Source organism: Pistacia vera, unplaced genomic scaffold (genome assembly GCF_008641045.1).
Source record: "Pistacia vera cultivar Batoury unplaced genomic scaffold, PisVer_v2 Contig266, whole genome shotgun sequence".
Classification (NCBI taxonomy): Eukaryota; Viridiplantae; Streptophyta; class Magnoliopsida; order Sapindales; family Anacardiaceae; genus Pistacia; species Pistacia vera.
Genome location: NW_022196075.1, coordinates 318,827 through 334,683, shown reverse-complemented (window position 1 = coordinate 334,683; position 15,857 = coordinate 318,827). Strand labels below are relative to the sequence as shown.

At 37.3% G+C, this 15,857-nt stretch overlaps 1 pseudogene; it reads left to right on the top strand.

Moving 5' to 3' along the window:
• Positions 1-8,753: 8,753 nt before the first annotated feature.
• Positions 8,754-12,198, top strand: LOC116133156 (annotated as a pseudogene).
• The last annotated feature ends 3,659 nt before the right edge of the window (positions 12,199-15,857 follow it).

Below are 15,857 nucleotides of genomic sequence, written 5' to 3'. Positions count from 1 at the left end.
AGGAAAACCAACCTCTGTTAGCAAACCTCTAAGCCAAAGAAGCTCACATAATCCTTTCGCCATGCCTCAGAACTCAACTTCAATGCTGGATAATGCTACCACCTTCTAATTTTTACTCCTCCATGTAACTAAGTTTCCTCCCACAAATGTAAAGTAGCCTAAAGTAGACTTTCTATCCAAGATATTCCCAGTCCAGTCTGCATCCGTGTACCCTTCAATATTCAGATGAGCATTCTTGGAGAACATTAGTCCTCTTCTTGGTGATGACTTTAGATAGCGGAAAATTTGAATTACGGCACCCATATGGTCTTCACTCGGATTATGCATAAATTGGCTTACCACACTTACAGTGTAAGCAATGTCTGGACGAGTGTGAGATAAGTAAATGAGCTTCCCTACTAGCCTTTGATACCTCCCCTTATCGGCTGGCACCTAGTCCGAATATTCTCCAAGCCTATGGTTCTGCACAATCGGCGTATCCACAAGTTTACACTCTAGCAATCCCATTTTCTTCAATAAGTCTAGTACGTATTTCCGTTGAGAGAGGAATATGCCTTTTCTTGACCTCGCCACCTCTACTCCCAGAAAATACTTAAGCCCTCCCAAGTTCTTCATTTCAAATTCAGTAGATAATTGCTCTTGTACCCTCAAGATCTCATTAGCGTCATCCCTCGTAATTATCATATCATCCACATAGACTATTAATGATGTCACCTTGCTTTGTCGATGTTTCAGGAAGAGAGTATGGTCAGAGTTACTTTGGCGATAGCCATACTTCCTCATAGCTGAACTAAGTCGGCCAACCATGCTCGCGGTGACTGTTTTAGTCCATACAATGCCCTCTCCAATTTACAAACAATTTTGTTCCCAGCCGATCCTGTATATCCTGGCAGAATATCCATGTATACCTCCTCGTCAAGGTTGCCGTGAAGGAAAGCATTCTTCACGTTTAGTTGATGTAGTGGCCAGTCCAAATTTGTTGCAAGAGATAGTAAGACTCTAACAGTATTCAGTTTAGCTACTGGTGAGAAGGTTTCTGAGTAGTCTATGCCATATGTTTGGGTAAAACCCTTTGCCACAACTCTCTCCTTGTATCGGTCAATTGATCCATCAGTCTTGTATTTTATAGAGAACACCCATTTGCATCCCACTATTTTTTTTCCTTTCGATAATGGGACCAACTTCCAGGTATTATTTTTCTTTAAGGCTTCTAGTTCTTCTTGCATTGCTTGCGCCCACTTTGGATTAGATAACGCCTCTTCAACACTACTGGGAATATGGCAGGCGGATAGTGTTTGAGTGAAAGTCTTGAGCGGCGTGGACAGACCTTGAGTAGATACATAATTGGGTACTTGGACTTCCTTTCTTCTTCATCTGGGCTGTATCTGTTCGGTGGTTTCCCACGATTGTGTCTAAAAGGCAACACATAACCAGTAAAGGAATCCAAAATATTAGCATGTAAAGGTTCAGTGTAAACCCCGTGTTATTATTCCGATGCCTTAAGGTATGAAATTTACCTTTCAAGTAATTTTTTTTTTTTTTTTGAATGGATGGGTAAAATGGTCAATTTACATGTATTTCGAGATGTGGCCATTATAAAGTATAAGGGGTGATGTCATTGAAGAGAAATGAGGGTAGAATGGTCATAAAGTTGATTGATATGGTTAAATGACGTAAACGGTAACCAAATGTATAATGGTCTTTTCATACAAATCCATATGTAATAAGTATCTATAAAAGTGCACCAAGGGTAAGTTAGTCATTTACCTAATGGGATTTCTTAATTGTTAAGTGTTTTAAAGAAGTCAAATGGCATTAAATGAGTGCTAATCTTTATGTTGTGGTAGAAATGACCAGAACGCCCTTATATGAAAAATTTATGTCAAATGACTCTTATATCTAACTTTTATTGACCAATCACATTAGAGCAACAATGGAATAAATATTTACAAGGTTTAAAGGGAGAGGAGTTGGCCTTGTACACCCCAAACATATAATCTTCTTCTTCATCTCTCAAATCCACCATAAAAGCCACTAATCCAAGCATTTTATTCTCAAATTTTCATAGGATTTCAAGTTGATTTTCAAAGGACATCACTATCCACACTTAAAGAACTTCAATTTCAGAGCTTAAGGTGAGTTTCAAAACCCTAGTTGTTCTGATCTTTTAGTTAAAAGAGAAATTCATAAGTGGTTATGTGTGTAAGGTAGAAAGGTGAAACTTTGGAGCCAAGGAGGAGTACCTTTGTGCTTTGAATACTAAGGTAAGGAAAAAATCTCCCTTATGACTACAATTGATAACACCTAGGGTTTATGAAACTTACATTTATTTATGTTAATATGAGTGTGATGCTATGTTTTGGTTATGGATTGTTTAAATGGGTGTGTTGATTGGTGTATGTGTGCATGTGGAGGATGATTATGCCAATTAAGAGATTTGTAGTTGGACGATGTTTTGGCACTTTTTGGTTCTGTAAAAAGGGAGGTTTTTATGGCCTTTTATACTAAGAATGATATGGCAAATGATATGAATGTGCAAATGAAGGTGACATGGTTAAAATGAATAGAATTCGGATTTGGCTTTTTGAGACTTATACTGTACATGCTTCACTGAATCAGTCATAACTGAAGTTATAGAAGTCTGATTGAGTTGATTCTTGAAGTGTTAAAAATTTGAGAAACAGACCTAAAACGTTTATGTTTTAGCCAAAAATAAATTCGAATTAGAAGATAATGGAAAAATTGCTTGAAAGTAACGAACTGTATGGCATCCACCTTCTTAATGGAAATTCCCATTTGTTTCTAATTCTAATAAACCCCTGAATAATCTTACTACTGAAATTCCTTGTATTGTATGAGAAATTGAATGAATTAAGTTAAGAAGTTTAGTAGGAGAATATAGTATGATTGAGCATGGAATATGTTAGTCCATATGTTTGCATTCATAATGGTAATGCATATAGCTTATTTAGTTGTCTTATGAAAAATTTATGAAATGTTAAAGAATGAATTCCATGAGTCTCTTGAGGTATAAACCAAGATCAGAGGAATGGAATTCTTATGGAAACCATGAGTCCTTTGAGGTGACGACCAAGAACAAGGTAATGGTTTAAATGAATCCGATCGGATAACAAAGACTAATGAAACCATCAAGTATAAAGACAAAAGAAATAAGCATGCCATGTACATGAATATTTCATAAGTCATATATGTTCTATGTTATATTATGTATGATTATGTTATGACTTATGTTTATGAGAAAAGTCCAAAGTGTATGATATGTTTTATGAACTTGTTATGTTAAAGAATGAAGGTCATATTTTGTAGGTAGGTAAGGTCCTAAGTAATATACTTGTAAAATCTTGTATAATGAACCTTAATAGTTTATAAATGGCCATATTCCTTACTGAGCGATTAGCGCTCACCCCACGAAATGTTTTAAAATGTTTTGCAGGTAAGGATTAAGGCATGAAGCTGGGAGAGGATTCCGAGGGACGCTATGAGCATGAAGGGATGTTTTAATTATGACTATTGAATGGTTTTGCTAGTATTTAGTGTAGTAATTATGTTTATATCTCATAGTGCAGTAAATATGTCCATGTTATTATGGAGTATATATGTTTGTGTTAATAAAGGAAATCAAATTGCTAGTAAATTTTGTAAAAGCGTGTATGTTCTCGTAAGTACTACTATGGATTTTATAATGTACTCCAAGAATGGAAACTATATTTTTACTTATACAATGAACTTATTATAGTTTAGAAATTAAATTAAAATAAAAATAGATATATTTTTTTTTAAAATACAAGTTTATTCTTTAAATAGGATTTTAAAATAAACTTCTTTCCTAGGCGTGCGTTTTCTAGGTTCTCAATGGCCAAGGGACACTTAGGAAATACTTGGCTAGGGAGGGGTTTTACATTCAGCAGGAGTACTTACCTCAAGAACATTCTCAGGAGGAGGAGGGTCTTCCGGTATTGAGGAGTGAGGGGACTGAGGGTACTTTGTATTTTTTGTTTCTTCATTTTCGGCTTCTTCATTTCCAGGTTCTTCGATTTCTTCATTCCTCAATTCGACATACAATTCATCCCTTCTACTTGAGTCTCCCCCTGAAGGGAAGAATTGGATACCGGTGAAGGATAGAAATTCTCAGACTCAAGAAATGTAACGTCCATGGTGATATAGGTTCAGTTGGTAGTGGGGTCATAGCACTGGAAGCCTTTTTTATGTAAACCATATCCTAAAAATAAGCACCGAACGACACATGGGTCCAGTTTGGTACGTTGATTCTTATGGAGGTGGACAAAAGCAACACACCCGAAAATTCTAGGAGGAAGCATCAATATCGAAGGAAGGGATTTATGAGTAGATAAGATTTGTAAGGGAGTTTTAAAGTGTAAAATTTTAGATGAAGTACACGACAGTAGCCACAACATCCCTCTAATGGCAACTCGACACCATTGCTCCAAGGAGTAAGGCACGGGATGTTTCCAAAATATGCCGATTTTTCCTCTCGGCGACACCATTTTGTTGTGGTGTTTGAGAGCATGAGGTCTCATGGAAGAGGCCATGTTGTTGGAAATAGGCCTGAAATCTGTGGTTGATGAATTCGCCACCATTATCAGAACGAAGAATTTTTATCTTGGAAGAGAATTGAGTCTGAACCATGGCATGAAATGCTTGAAAAATGGAGATGACTTTGTCTTTGGTTTTTAGCTGATAAAACCATGTCATTCGAGTACAATCGTCGACAAAAATTACAAACCAACGGTGACTAGAGGAAGTAGGTATCGGAGATGGTCCCCACACATCGGAGTGTATCAATGCAAATGGAGTATTAGTTTTATTCAAGCTAACTGGATAAGAAAGTCGTTGGCTTTTAGCCTTGATACATGTATCACATTTAAAGTCCACATTCTGCAAATGGGAAAATAAAGATGGGAGTAGATGCCGAAGATAGCCAAATGATGGGTGCCTCAAGCGCCTATGCCATAGCCAAATCTGCCGTTCATGGCTACTGGTTTGATGGTGCGTGTAATTTGCTTTGCCTGGGTTGAAGTCATCAAGGTAGTATAGTCCCCCCTCTTAGTACAACGCCCAATAATCTCCTTGCTGAGAACATCCTGAAGAAGACAAAAAGTAGAGTATATCAACACAACACAATTAAGCTCTTCAGTAACTTGACTCATAAACATCAACTTGTTGGAGAGAGATGGAACAAGAAGTATGTCAGCTAGAGTGAGAGAGGGAGACAGGGGCACAGTTCCAGCCCCTGTGACAGGGTAAGTGGCCCCATTGGCATTGGCAATGCAAGTCCTACGTGGCTCAGTTGTGTTGGAGAAGTCATTTGGATCAAATGTCATATGATCAGTTGCTCCAGAGTCGATAATCCAAGCACCATCATTTCGAGTAGTTGAGCCGCAAAAAACTTGACCACAATTACCTTGATCTAAGGTTGAGGTAGAAGGTTCAGCCACGGGAATAAGAGAGAGTTGAGATTCAGCCGTGGCCACCACTGCTCAACTTGGAACATCTTCAGTTGTAGAAGCATCTCGTTTCTTTCGGGCTTGTAATTCGTGTCACCAGTCTGGGTAGCCATGTAATTTGAAACAGGTTTCCCGAATATGTTTTGTACTCCCACAATGAGTGCACTTATTCCCATCAGAATAACCTTTGGGTCGTGAGGAGGACCCAGACTTTTGTGACTGGCCGGATTTCAAGCCTTTGACGGCTATAATAGCACCACTAGCCACTGCTTCTACTCCCAATATCATCACAGATTGTCGGAGATCTTCACTTCGAACGTGAGCATATGCTTGCTCAATTGAAGGGAAAGGTTTCAGGCGAAGAACATCGCTCCAAACATGATCCAATCGATCATCTAGTCCGTTAAGAAAAGTGTATACTCGCTCCTCCTGTAAAATGGAGTTGTAGCTTTTTATGTCAATTGCACATTTCATTGGATTTGATCGACGAAAATCGATCTCTCACCACAAGCCCTGTAGATCGTTATAGTATTTTTCTATAGATCCTCCTGCTTGTTTCATTCGAGATACATGACGTCTAAGCTCATATACCTGCGAGGTGTCAGTTCCATCGAAGTATGTTGTGGCAGCAAAATGCCATACTTGCTTAGCCGTTAGGTAGCGAATAAAGTTCACGACCAAGGAATGGTCCATGGAGTTGATCAACCAGCCTTTCACCATGGCATTCTCAGTGCGCCACTTACGAAAGGAGGGGTCGGTTTCCGGTGGTTGGGGGTAGTCTCCACTGATGTATCCCAGTTTGTCTTTTCCTGAGATGTACATCTCAACAACCTGGGACCATAAGCCATAGTTGGAACCATCCAACTTGATACTGATTGGAACCATCGGGGAATCAGTGGTGGGAGAGGAAGAGGTCTGGACCTTTGGCAAAACCTCCGTCATTTTTGACGTTGGATTATCAAGGATGTTTTCGGTGGAGTCAACCATGAAAGCTGAGCAAAATCTTGACCCTTGTCTGATAAAAAAAAAGGGAACCCAAGATCATGCTCTGGTACCATTTCAAACGTAACTTTCTTTCATATCCATTCCATAAAACTGAGTACAAGATATAGAGATACAAGAAACTAGTTTAGGAAGCTATTCTACGTCTGTACAATATTTACGCCTACAATCATGTTTGACCCTTGAATGGAGGGATTCCTAAATCTAAGATTTCCATAACTAGCTAATTGCGGGACTCACGCCAACACAAAGAACGCATCACATATCTATGTGTTTAGTACACATAAAATAAAGAATTTTTAAATAATTTTTGTAATCAATATAAATTTTCTTTTTTTTTTTTTTTTTTTTTTTTTTTGTGGTTTTATTGATTACAGTCTCTATTCACTCAAGTATTATTCTATTGATTTAGTATTAGAATTATGAAAATTTGAATTTTTGTATTGATATATCACCACTTCTCACATAGCATTTAATAATTATTAATTCTACTAAAATTATTTATTTAACCCAAATTAAAAAAAAAAATCGTTTGGTTTATTATTTTGGATATTGGGAATAATATTAGGTAGTTGGATAGGAGAGTATTACGAGGTAAAATTTAAAAATTTATGAAAAAACCCTTAGGTTTGCTAATTTAATTAAACACCCTAATATATAAAATGACAAAAACACCCCACCAATTACAGTGCCAGATTCTGGCCACCATCGTCGAAATCTGGCCGAAAAATCACGTTACGACATAGACCAGTCGGATCTGTGTCATAACACGTCGTTATGTGGATCTGGCCGGAAAAGGCCAGATCTATGGCCTGATATGGCCGCGACGACCGGAAAAGGCCAAAATGACAACGACGGCCAAAGATATTGTCGTTGTTGACGGCCAGATTCGTGAAATTCCGGCCATTTCTGGTCAGTAAATAGGTCGTTGCATAGATTCTGACTACCACTGATGGTGGTTACCGAAATCTGACAAGTATGGGTCATGGGGGTATTTTTGCTAATTTTTAAACTTTTTTTTAAGAGATATTTAATTAAATTAATAACCTTACGAGATCTAAAAATAATTAAAAAAATAGGGTAATATTTCTGCAATAATGTGTCAAACATTATTTAGAGAATATGATTGGAAATATGGAAATAATAAGCCAAACAAGCCCCAAAATACCAACTCAGTGTTCTTAATCACAATCTTGGCTTCTTCAATCCCAATCGATTTCCACTGCTCATCCATTTCCCTCAGTTTCCCTCTCCCCAAAGACTTGAACGCCTCTCTCCACTCCAAATTCAACGGCAAGTACTTGGAAAATTCACCCACTGGTGCTGGGTAATCCTCCAAATTCACCACTTCTTCACGCTCCTGTTCTCGTTCACCATTTCTTTCAGCTTCAACCAACGCCACATTTTCTTCTTCCTGTTCTTCTTTATCACTGGACTGCCGGTCTCCAAGTCTCTTGCTTTTTCGCTTGATTTGCTTGCCCCATAATTTGCGGGCAATCTTGAAGAGCTTCTGGTCATGGGGGGTTTTGATGAGAGACTTGGTTCGCAATCTGCGGAGCTTGTATGTGGTTTGTGACTGGGTGAAATTTGAGTTGAGTGCCGAGTTGATGCGGTTGAAGGTTTCGGGATCGACAGTGATTTGAGGGGATGATGGGGTTGACTTGATGAGTTTTTCAAGGGTTTTGAGAAGACGATGAGTCGGTGAACAGGCGGCCACCACCGTTTTGGATGGCCGACGACGACGACGGTGTGGCCTGCCTCGTCTTAGATTTGGAAGGAGTGGACATTGTTGTGTTAACGGGTGGATGTGAGATGGGTAGTGGGTGACTATGGTTTTGAAGCACTTTCCTCTATTTGGAACAGCATTTTTATTTATCAAGCATCTTTTATTAATTTTAAAATATAAAAAACATAAATTTTATTTAAATCTAATAAATTTTTTACATTTAATAAAGATACTTTTATTGTTAAGAAAGATATTTAATAGAAAAAAAATTAATAAATAAAATATATAAAAATTTAGTTTATTAATTAAAATTAAAATAAAGAGTTAATTTATATTTTAAAGACAAATAGTATATTAAACTGTTTTTATGAATAAAGCCATATAAAAAGCAACTCTTTTCAGTTTGGTTACCGTCGTCCGTCGGAGGTATTTTGACTAATTTTTTTTTATTTGGGTTAAATAAATCATTTTAATTAATATAATTATTAATTATTAAATGATGTGAAAGTGGTGATGTGGCAATTGACGTGGTAATACCACATCAGCTGTTTCTGTTTGTAAGCCTAGGATGTTTAAACTTTAAACACTAAACAGCTAAACCCTTACAAAACCATGTTCTGTCTCTTCTCCACTTCTCAATCTCCTTAAAATCCGTGAACTCAACTCAAACTCAATATGGCTTGTTCAAGTTTCACTCTTTCTCCTTCACCAAAACTCCTCCACAACAACAAGAGTTTTCATTTTCAAAATTTAAGCCCTTTTGTTTCATCAAACAGTAGCAAACACTCTTTCTCTTTGAAACCCCACCTCTCATTACTCATCGTTCTATCTCTAATCACGGCCGTTCTTCAGCCCACTCACGCGTCTTACCCAGAAATCAGAGCCGTCCATTGCTGTTGATGCACCCAGCAAACATGGTAAGCTTCTGGAACCGTGATTTTTCTGGGTATTGATATATTTTTTTTTACTTTTTTAATCTTTAAAATTGATGGGTTGTTGTTCTGTGGTTTTATAATCTTTGTTTGTGAAGTGGGTCAGTTCTTGTTTTGTAAAGTTTATAATTTCCTGGCGATGGGAAATGCTACTTTATCCTATATAAACCCGGTAAGGTTGCTGGATAAGCGTTTAGGTAACACATAAGGTGATATTGCTGTGAAATATGAATGTTTGAAATCATGTTTTAGTAGTAACATGCAATGTGTGATGGATAAAAGATAGCATTTTGATGTTGTAATTTGTCTGGTAACATCATAAAGCCAGCGTTGTAACACTGCCTTTTAGCAATAAGAAGAGTTAATTTGTTGATTCCTATCAACTTTTTGCCAGTTTGAAATTATTGGGAAGGAATTCGTTTGAATTTTGTGCTCAAACCTTTGATACTCCTGTTGTTAGGATTGTTGGATTTGCGGGTCCCATGTGGGTCACGTGATATGATTGATGAATATATGTTTGTATTGGAGGTTGAAGCATGGAAGATTATAAGCAATGCAGTGAGTATAGTAGTGCTATAAACCAATTGCAAATTGTGTTCCTGTTTTGTGTAATTTCATTGATGAATAGGAATCAGATAAAAGATAGAATAATATGTTCAAATGGATGATGTTGTTATTTGGTTATTTATGGATGGAGTAATTCTTTGATTTTTTTTTTTTTTTTCAATGGTGCAGAGGAGAGGGTGGTTGTGCTAGTTATTGGTGGAGGGGGAAGAGAACATGCCCTTTGTTCTGGTATGAAGCGATCTAGCTCTTGTGACTCTGTATTTTGTGCACCTGGAAATGCGGGGATATCTAGCTCAGGGGATGCAACTTGTATTCCTGATCTTGATGTTTTTGATAGTGAAGTTGTAGTTTCATTCTGCCGGAAATGGGGAGTGGGACTAGTTGTTGTGGGACCGGAGGCTCCTCTTGTTGCAGGTCTTTCCAATGATCTTGTAAAAGCTGGAATTCCTACTTTCGGCCCTTCATCAGAGGCTGCTGCTTTGGAAGGTTCTAAGAACTTCATGAAGAATTTGTGTGACAAATACAGGATTCCTACCGCTAAGGTTTGTGTTTTTTCTTTGGTCTCGATTAGGAAGTTAATTATGAATTATGATCAGATCAAGAAAGTGACTGTGACTAGTCATGAATGTACCATCCTGTTCCTACTTCCTGCCTTTTGTCGGCAAACTAAAAATCTTTAAGTTCATGGTGTCTCTCTTCTTTCCTTCCTTTCACCGGAGAAATTCTTTACTGATGCTTTATTTATTGCTGCAGTATAAAACATTTACAGAGCCATCTGCTGCAAAGAAGTATGTTCAAGAGCAAGGGGCACCTATTGTTGTTAAAGCAGATAGATTAGCTGCTGGAAAAGGAGTCATTGTTGCTATGACACTGGAGGAGGCATACAAAGCTGTTGATTCAATGCTCATTGAAAATGTTTTTGGTTCTGCTGGGTGTCGAGTCGTTATCGAAGAGTTTCTTGAAGGGGAAGAAGCATCCTTTTTTGCCCTTGTGGATGGAGAGAATGCTATACCTCTAGAATCTGCTCAGGACCATAAAAGAGTTGGTGATGGTGATACGGAGCCAAACACTGGTGGGATGGGGGCATACTCTCCAGCACCAATCTTGACCAAAGAACTTCAGTCTGTGGTCATGGAATCTATAATTCTCCCTACGGTGAAAGGAATGTCAGTAGAGGGATGTAAATTTGTCAGTGTCTTATATGCTGGGCTCATGATTGAGAAGAAGTCTGGCTTACCTAAGCTAATTGAGTACAATGTGCGATTTGGGGGATCCAGAGTGTCAGGTTGTTAAAAAGTTTCCCAGCATATATCTCTTAATATGATCCCGCTCATAATTTAGATATTGATTCAAATAGAAGTTTATTTCTTGCGGAGTTGTTCATGCCATCTATTGATGTCTATGGGTTGGTAGGTGGTTTGTAACAAGAGCAAGGTAGCGAGAGGAGAGTTCTAACGACCTATGAGATGCATGATATTGTTTCTCGTACCATAGGTTTTCTATGTTCTATTTTAATGATTGGCAAGTGGTTGGGTAATACTAATATCTAGTTTGCATACTTTATGGTGTCTTGTGCTGAAAGGAGGCAACTGACCATCTTTTGGGTTCATTTGCATGTTATAGCCAAGAAAGTTCAGTTTATGCTATGGATAGCATAAATGATGATATAATTTGATGTGGATTTCTCTTAACCATGTCTTATTACCCCATTAATGGTGCACAGGTATTGATGGTTCGCTTGGAGTCTGATTTGGTACAAGTTCTGCTTGCAGCATGTAGAGGAGAGCTAACTGGTGTGACGCTAAACTGGTCCCCAGGCTCTGCCATGGTGGTCGTAATGGCAAGCAAGGGTTACCCAGGATCCTACGAGAAAGTCACCATGATAGGAAATCTCGAAGAAGCAAAACAAGTTACTCCATCTGTCAAGATATTCCATGCTGGAACTGCACTTGATTCTGGTGGCAACTTCATTGCCACTGGAGGCCGTGTTCTTGGGGTTACTGCAAAGGGGAAAGATCTTGAAGAAGCACGAGATAGAGCTTATCAGGCTTTAGAGTAAATTAATTGGCCAGAAGGGTTCTACCAGCGAGATATTGGATGGAGAGCACTTCCCCAAAAGCAATTTGCCTCACAAGGGTAAATTTATGTCCAAAAACCAGGGCTGGCTTATTTGAGGACACACATATCATTCAATGTTAACTGTTGAAAATGGCTGATAGAGTTATCAAAATAATGTAATAAAAAAGCGTTTCCATGTTAAGCGAAATTCTGTTACCTGAGAAGTCTTCATCTTTTTTCTACCTCACATTAAAAGATTCAAACAAAGAAACTTAGAAACTTTCTTACCAATTCAGAATCTACATGATTCACTATGTAAGGGTAGCGAGGTTGACTTTTTGATCCAAGCATTGTCTTTTACACGCATGTATTTACACAACTACGTAAATTTTCTCCATTAATATGTATTGGTTTACTTTTAGTGAATTTTCCCTTGTTTTGAGAATTTTTATGATTAGATGAATTTTGGCTTACAAATTATTGTCGTCAACTCTCATTGATAGCATTCTACATTGCATCTATTTCTTTCCTTTTGTTATCCTGTTTATTTGTCAAGGTGGAACAGCTTCTAGGCAGTACAAGGATGGCATTTGTTATTGTGTTTATGTATTTGTAATCTTATGGCATTGTTTTCATTTCTTATATTTGAATAGTGTTATGAGTTCCACCTTCTCGATAATGTCATGATTAATTTGAAAACTTTCAGATTCTTTTTTCACATAAATTCTGCTGTTTATCTGTTTCTTTTTTTAGTGATCCAGTTTCTCTAGCTGAAAATCTTAGTGTCTGCAAAAAGGATTTATAATCCTCACCTGATCACCTGATCGTTTGAATTTATCATTTCAGTAGCAAACTATCTAATCTTGTTAGATTCCTCGAGGAAGCTTTTTGTATAACTCTTTTTATCAGGGTAAAATGGAGAGACATGGAGTGTCCACCTTGTTTGTACAGCATTTAGTCACAGCAACATGAAGTTGATTGGTACTCCATTGACACATCAAAGGTTTATTATTCCAAGAATTGCAGGAACTTATCAGCAGGGTATCCAAACTGGTAAACACATTTTACTTAGGCATTCAAGACACATTCCATAGCTTCAATTTCTTGAAGATTCTACTTTCGTCTGGCGTTGGAGTTCTTGCTATTTCTGGTGATGTTTCATTCTCATGCTGAATCACCAGTTTTGATTATTCAATTCCAAGAGATTCATTGATGAGCTCAGTGTCTTCTCTCCTAGAAAATGTCTTATCTTTTTTCTTGCCTAAGGCTTGAACAGTTGGCACTTCTAGGTTTGGATTTTGATGCCTCCATTAGCGAAATCTCTCAGCTTCTTGTATCTGTATAATGTTATTTGATTTTTTTCTTTCAAGACAAAAGCATGTTTTTTTTTTCTACATTTTAGTTTATGAATTTAGATATATTTCGTTCTTGTTCCAAACTTAACAGATTTTGTAACATTGATTGATTATCGTTTTATATATATATGAATAATTCTCTAGTTAAATGTTTGGGGTTTTTGGGAGGTGGTTTTGTGTAGATTTTGGATTTTAAGGCTGAATTTAATTTTTTTAATAGGGTCATTTTTTCTTTTTTTTCTTTTTTTTTTTTTTTTTTTTTTTTTTTTTTTTTTTTTTTTTTTGTGTGTGTTTAGTTTATTGTGCGTTTTTTAGGTTGAGTTGATGTTTTTATGTGGATTTGGTTAGCTTTGGTGGATTTTTTTTTTTTTTTTTTTTTTTTTTTTTTTTTTTTTTTTTGGAATTCTAGTGCTTCGGTGGGTAATGGAGTGTTTGAAATGCTGTCTACATCAGGAGATACCATTTGGTGGGGATGACTTTGATAAGGTTGGAATCTTTGCCTCATATGCTTTTATGCATTGTATATGGTCTTTTCCTCCTCTGCAGTCTGTTTTGGTGCTGAATGGACTTACTTATCCCATATGAATGCGAGGATGGTTGATTGGCTTGCTGCAAACTTCAAGAGGGACGAAGGTATGGACCTTTTGAAGGACAAGCAAGCTCTTCACCGGCTACTAAGACCGCTGAGAAAGCCAAAATCGGTTTGTCATCTTTGACTCAAGACAACCATCAGGTATGTTGCTTGTAGTTGGATGACTCTCTCTGTGGGCACATGGACAGCCCCTCCCTGATGCACTTATGTCTTACTGATTTTTTTTCTGTTTTGCTAGTTTGCCTTTCATCACTGCTACAGCAGATGGTCCTAAACATATAAGAACCACCATTACTAAAGGAGCTTGCAGACAAGGTTCCGCTCCGTCAAAGAGAAGGTTGAGGCAAAACTAAGGAGCTCAAGGTTGCAATTGCATCAGAGTCAACCAAAGCAATGAAAGATGCCATGGCTGCCCTTAATCAAGAAGTCATGCAATTGGTCATGTCCCTAACAACCACCATGCCTGGCACTGAAGCTAGACTGTCAAATTCATCAACCAAGGATCTGATAGTGATGCCATTGATGCAGATTTCACTGAGAGCAATTGAGCAACTGCTCAGTCTTTTTGACTTTTGGTAATGTGTAAAAGGAATTTGATTTTTGGGGGATTGGATATGGTTTGAGCTATAATTTTTTGCCGTCGTTTTTGTTTCACGAGAAACAGATTCATTTGTTTCTAGAAATATAGAGGATGATTTAGAGACCAATTAGAGAGAATCCATAGCAGCAAACCTTTCTATTTGTGTATATTTTTTTTTTATATAATTTTAGTGAAATAATTATACATGCAGAATATATTTTGCAAGTGTGCTGATTATATATCTAAATATTTTTTCTGAATTTCATTTGTCATAAAATACTTTTATGACAAATGAGGCAGCTCGATAGTGAAGAGACTAAGAGAGGAAAGCAAACCCAAACGACGACAAGATCCCGCAGGTTGGAAAACCTGACAAATCACCCCTGAGATCCTAAGTACAACCCGTGATCCCTTGCAGGTTTGAAAACCTGACAAACACACCGTTAACAACTTTCACATAATGAGAGTGTAGAACAAAGAACATGAAAATGCAGAAAGAAGAGAATAATGTATATTTGGAATCAAGATCGGAAATTACCATGAATTGCCAACATAAAAGAACATTTACGAGTACTAGATAACACATTTTGTGCTTCAAGAAAAAATGGGAAAGGGGTAAAACAGACCTACTGATGCCATAAGAGGGGCCCCCTTTAATCCTCCAAAAACGGAACCCTGGTTCCCTGATTTTGCAACTACATGCAAACGAAGAAAAAAAAAAAAAAAAAATTGACCTCAAATTAGAGAGGCAATGCATCAGCAATTCAGATATACGTAAAGAAGAAGAAAGAAATATAATGTACAGGCACAAGACCGCCACCCAGAGCAGGACCCTATATGAGGCTGAGGTGACAGGACGAGCCCTGCCACAGCCAAACCCAGTTGAGATTTACAGCAGAAACACCGCCGGGTACCAAGGTTACATTTCCCATTCCTTAAATATGCAGCATTAGAGTTGCTTCGAGGAAAATCTTAGTCTTACTGGTATATCTAAACTCTTCACATCATAATCAGTATTATCATAATTCGAATCTGAAAATTTTGTATTTTCATCCGAAAAGACCTTAGCTGGGCCCGCTGCCGAAATCAGTACACCATGAACGACATCCTCAGTCTTCACAGTCTCGCACTTGCTCAACATTCACACAGCTGTGTCAATTCAACCCATTTCTTCTAACTCTAACGCTTAAATGGGCCATCATCCAATCAAGATCGGCCCATATAGTTTAATTGAAAGGTTAGGCTTTTAACTTAAATTTTAATAAAAATTCATATCATCCTCTACTCCAATCTAATACTCCAAATAATTGACACAAAAAATTAATTAGTGATCAAAGAACATCTTACATAACTAGGATGTTTAGTACACATAAACTTTTAAATAATTTTGTAATCTATTAAAAAAAATTCTATGGTTTTTATTTATTAGAATCTCTATTTATTTTAGTATATTCTATTGATTTAGTGCTAGAATTATGAAAATTTGAATTTTTTTATTGAATTTTGTGATGCTTGATTTTGACACCAACTATTTTGTACTTGAAATGCTGAGCAGGCTC